The sequence below is a fragment of the Pipra filicauda genome, unplaced genomic scaffold (assembly GCF_003945595.2).
Source record: "Pipra filicauda isolate LSUMZ 115617 unplaced genomic scaffold, ASM394559v2 scaffold43_size3849885_pilon, whole genome shotgun sequence".
Classification (NCBI taxonomy): Eukaryota; Metazoa; Chordata; class Aves; order Passeriformes; family Pipridae; genus Pipra; species Pipra filicauda.
In genome coordinates this window covers 2921060-2930283 of record NW_024104576.1, presented here as the reverse complement: position 1 = coordinate 2930283, position 9224 = coordinate 2921060, and positions in this window count along the sequence as shown.

The window sequence follows — 9224 nt, the reverse complement described above, 5'->3', positions numbered from 1 at the left end:
TTGGACCAAAAGTTTAGATTATTTATGTGATACAAATGTGGACTGTCACACACATAATTTACAAAACCCATTCAGATATGGCATTTGGTCAGATATTCAGGCTTACATGAGATTTGTGTGATTTTGTGCTGATGTTCTCTTAGAGAATAGATTTTATCCCATGCTCTTTGCAGCAGTGACTGTTTTGGAAAAGTCTGAATAAATAGATTTATCAGCTCTACTGTAAAGAGCCATTTGTGTCACAGCCAGCTGAATAGGTGAAATGGGATAGCTGCAATTGTCAAAGAGGGACTTTTTGACAATTTCCACAAATCTGTTACATATTTGGATGGAAGAAGTACATGAAGAAGAAAACACAACCTGAAATGATAAACTCATTATTTTTCTTGTTTGTTGGCAGCAGAATGAAAACACTTTATTTTTCTCTTAGCAAGAGGGTAACATCCGAACCATAAAAAATCCCTGCATGTTCCATATTGAGAAAAAGTTATCAAAACCCTCATATTTTCCAGTGTCCTGGATAGCTTGTTGAACTTAGAGTATCAACACACTTTATTTACTTTGCACTCCTTCTGAAAACTTGCTCCAAGTCTGGTTAACGGTTTTTAAAGGTTATTTCATTTCTGCAATACACGATGAATGTATTTATGTCTAGTGAGCAAATAAGGCAATTACTACATTCCTTTGCAAAACAGTAAGAAAGATCCAACTAAACAGGTGGTGGTGAGGCACAGGCAGAAGAGGAGCTCATACAAACACAGTGTGATGTTCAGTGACACCCTGGATACGTTCTGTTAATTATAGACATACAGGTTGCCATTGTTTTATTATCATTTACTTCCCAAAATATCCTTAAAATATATTTTAAAAATTCAGTTAATAAGCTCACATACTATTTAAATGAAGTTTAAAGGCAGGTAGAATGGAGAAGACCAAGGTCAGCTAACTGGCTGTGTTACTTTCTGAGTTGAGGTAATGACACTGTGCTCTGGCAAAACTGTGCCACGGGAGACACACTTTCATCATTGCATATTGACTCTAATCAAACACATTTATTAGTGCATGAGACATAGCCATATTAGACTGTAAAATCAATGAATATTTTACAGCCAGTCAATTAATATTTGCAGTGTAAATACCTCTGTCTAGTTTTCAATCCTCGATTGAATAATTTCCTGGATGCTATTCTTTACAGGTTTTTTTATACTTCAGTTTTAAGGTTCTTGATATTAAGGCTTCTAAGACTACCTTTTTTAAAAAAATGTAATGACATAAAAAGAGGTCACACTCTAAGGTAACTGAATGTTGTCCACACAAGTGCTGTAGTCATGATTTCTAAGTGTGTGTTTCCTCATCCAGTCTCACACAAGCAGCCCGTCATTTGCTGTACTTTAACACTCACATAAAACCCCACTCAGCTGTCAGCCAACCACGTTGAGCTGTGGTGAGTATAGTAAAAAGTTGGTCTATGGCATGGTCAGAAGGAATAGGGAAAAAAAGAAAAGAAAAAGAAAAGAAAAAGAAAAAAGAGACAAAAAATGAGAAAGGATCAGGAAGAGCTGTGAGGGAGAATGGTTGTTTTGCAACCTTTAAAACAGACTGCATGAACCCTTTAAAGGAAGATCCTATTTGCTAGAGAGAGGTAAGGACATGTAAAAATGACTAAGCCAATTTCAAGGAAGCTTTCAAGAGACTTCTGTACACAGAGAGGAATATTTTGGTCATGTTAACCTGTCATAAACTAAGCAATACTCTTTTTCTTTTAGTGTAAAAAACATTTTCTCAGAGGGAAGGAATCCCTAAGAGAAAGTTGTCTTGTGTTGAGTGTCCACACAAGCAACACATCAAGAAGAAACCCTCTGCATTCCCCATTAAAAAACTTTTTTTTTCATTTTCAAATATTAATTTATGTATACATTGAGGATATGGATAGGGTTGGCCTGCTATTGCAGAACTGTGTGTGAAGTGCGCTGATATCCATGTATGCCACCAGGAAGATTTACAAGGCAATTTTATGGAGTGGAAGTTCCCCAGGCACACATATTTTTCAGAACTGGCTGCTTTTGGCTTCCAGAAAGCAGTCACAGGGTGTAGTGCAACTGCTAAGCAGTGGGGATTTTTCAGCAGGCAAACGATGACATCGTTCTGTCGCTGTTAGTGGGGCAGCAACGCTGCTCTAATGCTGGGCTCAGAAATACTGAAAGGGGGGTGGGAAATGGGAATAAGAGCATGCTTTTGTAACAGACCATTTAACTTCAGACTTCACTTACCAGAAAAAGAGAAGGCCTTCAACAAACAGAGAAATAAAAAATTATATGCAGAGATCTGGGAGAGTCCTCACCCTGGGGAGAGGAACCCAATCATGAATGGACTCCCACCTAGGAGAGAGGATGCGTGACTGTGTTGAGGAAATGTGGTCATGAATACAAATATAGGAGTTGGATTACTTTGGCCAAAATGTGGTTATATCTACCTAGATGGACTGCCTACTATGTGTATTTAATAGAGGAGCCATTGGTGTGACAGGACACCGGTTATGGTGTCTCAGAAATAACCTGCATCTGTCTGAGTTCCTCATGCTCAGTGCCCAGGCCCACTGCTCACACAATTTTGCCACCACAGAAGATCTGAAGGCAAGGTGAGAAAGCAGTTGCAATTTTTTCTGCCCAGAGGCAACTGGTTTGAATGAAATGGTAACTACTCTTTCCATTTCATTATTGCTTGATAACAGCCCCCATCTGAGATTAGATCTAGAGTCATTAGGTTAAGGTTAGTATGTATTTAAAAAGAAACTTGAAATGACAAATTATAATGTTGTACAGCTGCTAAACTGGCAAAGCAGAGTTTTCCTATCTGAGCAAATGAAATAATTTTAGTATTTTTGGAGTGTCTGTCATGCTACTACGTGACCTTTTTCTGCCATCTTCCTTAGAGAAGCTTATGGCTTTTTTCCACTCTTTAGCATTATAAGCCATAAAGTAAAAAAGGGAGCAAGACCTATTACTTGCTTTCATGATTTATTTCCACAGCAGTATCAGAAGTCCTGACCATGGACCACAATTGTGAAAGGCCAGGCAACACACAAATTTGGCTTTCCTGGTTTGTGGTGCTGGGCACTCACATTTATGACAAGACAAGCACACCAGCAGGAACATACAGCATTTCAGAGCAGAGTTACCTGACAGGCCCAGTTCCTTGTTATGATTTTGAACCCCTAAATTATTTAGTTATAGCTCGAATCTCAGGCTGGTTTAAGTTTATTAATAACATTTAGATGCTGCACTTGCTCCCCATCTGCCTTACCCTTTTCATACTCCACCTTTGTGGAGTTGAATACTTCCCGAGACAGTTATGAACTAACTTTAATAAGAGCAGCTTGGGCTGTAATAAGATGCTGCCAAGCCTTGCCAACAGGCTCTGCTCTGGAAAAAGCACAAGGAATTAATTGTCGTCACATTTTATCAGCCAACAATATCCACCAGCACCCACACCAGACCAGCGCAATTCAGCCAAAGCCCTGTTACTAAAATCTAGCAGTTCATTAAAATCCTTTATCCCATCTCAGGATTTCACAGAATCACAGAATCAAGTAGGTTGGAAAAGACCTCTGAGCTCATCTAGTCCAACCTTTGACCCAACACCACTTTGTCTACTAGATCATGGCACTAAGTGCCACAACCAGTCTCTTCTTCAATACCTCCAGAGACAGTGACTCCACTACATTATGTAGAAAACAAGAAGCATTTACACATGATCACCTGTCCTTTCTCTTGGTTATAGAACTTAGTTAATGCTCTTTTGATCTGCAATTTGTTTGTCAGTTGTATTTGCAGCTGCCTGTTTACAAAGTACTGACAGAAGATCACTTACTAAAAGCAATGATAATAAAATGTCCTTTGCAGCCGCCCTCGTTGTAACTGCCCAGGAGAGGCAGGAGTGAGTGAGTGTCTCTGTGGTGCTCCATTGCCAGCAGCAGTTAAACCACAACCACGTCTCTGCTGTTCTGCAGCACCGTTATCAGGCACAGGAACATCAGTCACAGTGCCACACACAAACAGGGCTATTTTGACAATACATTGGTTGGGGCAGCCCATCGTCCTGCCTGCTACTGCGGATCCTTGGTGTAATGGGGCCAGGAATACCTGCTCCGTACTCTTCTTCCGCAGATACTAGGAGAGGAAGGAACCCCAACCCAGGGCTTGGAACAAAAATGTGGTTCAAGTCAGACTGTACCCAGTTGCTAAGACTAACTGCCTAAGTGCTAGCTAGATTACCCAAGCTGCAACTCCTTGGCTGTTTTTGCAATGGATTAGGAATAGAGAGTTCAGGGCTGTAGGTTCAAGTTGACTATACTGGCTTTCCAAACCAGGGTTGTGAGTGTGACAGAGAGGGAGCCTCCTTTTGTAGAAATATGACTAAGCCAAGTACATTGATGAGACAATAAAAGCACAGAACACATACAAGGATGTAGAATCAATTGTGCCAGTCCTGCTCCTAAACTAGTGTGTTTTAGTCTCTGCTTAACACAGGACTTTGAACCTCAGATTAAACCAGAATCGAACCATCATTTTGCATCAGCCTGTTCAAAAGGGAATAACCAACAAAACTGGCTAAAAGCAAAAGCCCAGGGCTCTCTTCAAGTTCTATTATTAGACAGATGTGTTCATTATATACTCATCAGTTAAACAGACAGTTAAAACTGAGATCATACTGGATGCTAGAATATGACACTGAGGTTAATTACAGAACTCTCTTTTGCTTTAAAGATAACAAAGCAACCATGAAGAAGAAAAGAACAGAAGGGTTTATTGCTTCCCAAGTGGTACAGAAGCAGAGAAGATAATATATTTGATGCATAGGTGTCAAAAGTGGGAGCACTAAAAATACTCTGCTGGCTCATAGCCACCGTCAGCCACAGATAAAAATAGGTCATGATAAATTGGGTGTAGTCTTCGACTGCCAGATGTGGGAAATGACCATGTTAACACACAAACTGTGAACAGCTGTTAAAAAGGCAGCATTCTTTGCTGTTAGGAACCACATGTAATCAACAATGCAATGAAAATATGACTTGGAGACTATTAAACTGTGGTTTAGTGGCAATTTCTTAATTTAGTGGTTTCCTTTAACAATTTCTTGAACACTGTACATCTCATTGTGATTAAATAGAGAAATAAACAGCAATATAGAGAAAGACCAAAATTCACCACACCCGCTTACAGCTCTGGTGCATAACTGAGAGCTTCCTTGAACAGAGACCTGGGCTGAAGGTCACCATCCTTTTACTGATTATGACTTTCCTGTGTAAGGGACAAAGTTACAGCGTTTGTGGAAATCCAGAGTCCCGTTTGTGAGCCTCAAAGGAATATAGTACATGATGGTGTTTCATCTGTAATAATGAGTTTCAGGACAAAAACCAGCAAGATTTTAAAGTAACTGAACTTCAAAAGAAAGAAAAGAATAACCTCTTGCTTTATTCAATTTATACATAAATATCATGAGATGTACTGTAGCAAACAGTTTCTCTCAGATATATTCACAGTGCAGTGATTACAGTCTAGTTATGACAGCAGGATATTTACTGCAGAAGGGGATTCAGGGCAGATTACAGAACAAGCCAGGAAAGAGGATCCACACCACAGAGTGAGCCGTAGCCAAGCTACAGTAATTTGAGAGGTAGCTTTGTGAACTGCAGTCACTCCAGCATAGGCAGAGCCAGACCATGAGCCATGCTGTATGGCCACTAAGATTTTATTGCCAAATATTTAGTAGCAAGTCAGCCCCACATTGAGACTACACAAACTGTTTTTTAAGGGTTATGGGAAAGCTAGTTTGTATCTACTGCACTGCCCAGGTACAAGCTGTAAAAATCTCTTAAGCAGTGAAGTCATTTCTCCCTGAACTGCCGGCAAGATACTCTAACCTCCAGCTAAGCTCTAAAAAAACATTAACAGAAGATGACATAACCCTGGTACATAAACACATTCACATTTCAGATGTCCACTCTTGGTATTCAGCAGCCCTTGGACAACTGCCATTAGATTTGCTGTCAATACTCTTCACCTCTGTTCAGACCTGCAAGCCAGGTTCTCCTTAACTTTTCCAACTTTGATCTTTCTCTGGTGATTTTTAAAAAAGTTTTAGAGCTGGCAAAAGTGGAACAAGTGTTAACACCCCCATCTCCTTCAAGCAGCCCTCCTCCATCAGTTATTATAATTATACATAATAATAATATATCTATACCTTCATTTAAACCTAGTATTTCATTGTGCGTAGGAGACTTCTTTCTCTGGAAGACTTTTCCAAGTGTGTGAATGAATTAACACTAACAGTCTCTTTCCACAGGAATATAATGCCTCCTGGCATACCACTCTGGTGGTGATGTGGTCAGCAGTGATGACAGTTTCAGTGACCAGACTCTATCCTATGCGTAGCAGTGTCTGTTTGGTCAAATGATTACCATCATATATATTTTTCTCTACCTTCTGCTGCTCATACACAAGCTTCCTGAAGAAATGCTTTTGTTGGAGAATGTTGTTCAGTCCAGAAGATTTTTCAAAATATGGTAACGCACATGTCATTATTTTTGGACACCAGAGGAAGAGCTGAAGACAGTCTTCTAAATGACATACCCTCCAAATTCATAGACTCCTTAGAATGTTTTGTTAGTGACAAAACATTCAAAAACTGCTCAGAAACAACCTTTTTTCTTCTACATTGTCCCACTGACAAGCTTCTGACAGGAAACTCATAATCCATCTTGCAGCAGCAAATTATCATATTTTTCAGTTTCATAGTTACTTAGCCATATTTTGTTTATGATTTAGTTCTGAATGTCAAAGTAGATGGCAGATCCTTGTCTCGTTCTAGAGTTTTCAGCTGCCCTAGTTTGTGGGATTTGCTCACATGCTGCATTGGATACAATAGTCGCAGTGGATTTGTCATCTTCTCCTCCTGATTCATTGCAAAAAAATTCAAGTGATTCATAAAGCGTAGACACAGCCTTAAAAAGCACAGAAAACTCCAGTCAAAACTTTTACCCATAAAGTACATGTAAAATGAACTTTTATCCAAGATACAGCAGGGAACAGAAAGAAACATGGGCCATGGAGCTATAATTTCAGATGGAAAGAGCGTCTCAGTACTAACATTGAAAGGCAAAGCCTTCCTATATGTTTGGATTCAATTCTCTTAGTTAATTAGGTACCGGGCACAAAATACTTATTTAGAATACCAAAGATGTCAAGTTCCAGTGTAGACCAGATTCTAAGAAATCTGAAATGGAAAGCTTTTTAATCCCCTTAATCTTTTAACTCTGCTATTTCCCAAAAGCTTTATCCTACTCTTCCCTCTGGACAGATGCTCTCTTCAGGCAGTAAACTAGCACACTGCTGGGGTATTCAGATGCTATTCTGGACTGTGCAGATATCACCCTGTTTTCATTTCCTAAAAACATGTAGGTAAGTCCTTCAGCAAAACCTGAGAACTAAAGATCTGCCTGAAATGTGCACAAAGATCTGTGCTCACAGACATAGGAAATCAAATTCTCAAGCTGACATGGCATAAACCAATAAAAAGGTGGGAGTCATGAAGGGGTAGCTTCTTCTCTTCACATGTTTGGATGAACCATGTTGAGCACAGAGAGGTACCTGCCAGCTGAATGCCAAACAGGAGGAGGCATGGTAGGGACAGCCAACTAATCTGGACTGTGATTCTATGCATTTTGCACAACCAGAGCCACTCTCAACAATGAGCTTTATGTGTGCTTCCATGAGCTGGAAGTTTGCATTAATGCTACAACAGTGCTTAGATTTGGGCTGGAACCTGCAGAACTTGATGAAAAAGTCATCAACTGCTACAGGAATTCCCTCAAGGGCCAAATTCCCCTGCAGCTGGCAGAACAGTCTGGGAAACACTCCCTAAACATCTCAGATGAGGAAATACGGGATGATTCTCGAGAGGCAGAGACAAATGCTGTATAGGGAAAGCACAGCTACAGGAGGCAGCTTTGCCATGAAGATGTTCCCTCTCAGGTTAGGTTAGGTACTTAGAGCTATGTATTGTCACCTGACCGAATTGCTCAGTGTTGTTGTGACACACAATGCAGGTGAGAATAAAATCCATGCCTTGGTTCAATCGCTGTGATACAAGATTGCCTTCACAACCCCAGGAACTGGAAAAAAAGCATGAGACTGTAAATAGCCTTGCAGGGGCGGATAGAACCCTCATGTTTGCTGTTCTAGAAATGATGCCCAAACCTACCCAGAACGTTCGGCAAATTTCCAAACTTTAAAAGGAAACAAAAGGGTAAGCAATGTAAAAATTAGTGCAAACATTTTAGAGACTTTCTTTTTCACAATCAGAAAAAAAGTTAAAATTAAGCTGACCATATTCTGCAAACAATTGAAAGGCAACGAGTGCATTTCCAGAGACACCATAATATTTGCTAACCACTGCTGGGTTAATTTATTTGAAATACAGTGTCCACACACTTTTTATGCACTGGCTTTACTAACGTACTGGATCTCTTGAACGATTTATAAGATCCAATTGTGCTTTAACATTTAAAATTGTACCACTATGAAACCACTCTTTCTGCTTTCACTAAAATAGCAAAAAGGTCTGTTACATGAAAGAAGACACTGAATCCATATCATGACATGTTGCCGTGGCTGGTAGCTGCTAAACTGCAAAGCAACTACAAAAGATAGTTTATAATTGCCTTCACATAGCCTCTGGAAGAATCTTGCCCATACAAACCCTGAGCAATTAATGGTTACTAATTAACTTTTCACTCTACACCCCCTAGGATGCTTGCTTTCTTATTCTCAACCTTATTTTCTTATATTTTCATTAAATATTAACAAGTAATTAAAATATTTTATTACTATGACCAGACCATCTCATGCCTCATATTCCTAAAATTTTCTACTATGATGTTTCCAGTAAAAGCAAGTCTCTTGGCTTCAGTGGGAATCTAGTTATTATAGAGCATGAATTTTCCCAATTATACATTTTCTTTTTTTAGAATGATTACTATTGCTCAGTAAAAGACAGATATTACTATTTCACTACCTGTGTCTTGATACTCTCTCTCGCCATGACTTCGGTACCAATGTGACCAAATCAAGGCTGCAGACAGGTTCTCAAACAGGAGAATTCAGGAATCTGTAAGCTCAGTAACTGCAGTTGTGACCACAGGTTTGAGCATTTTACATCACTTC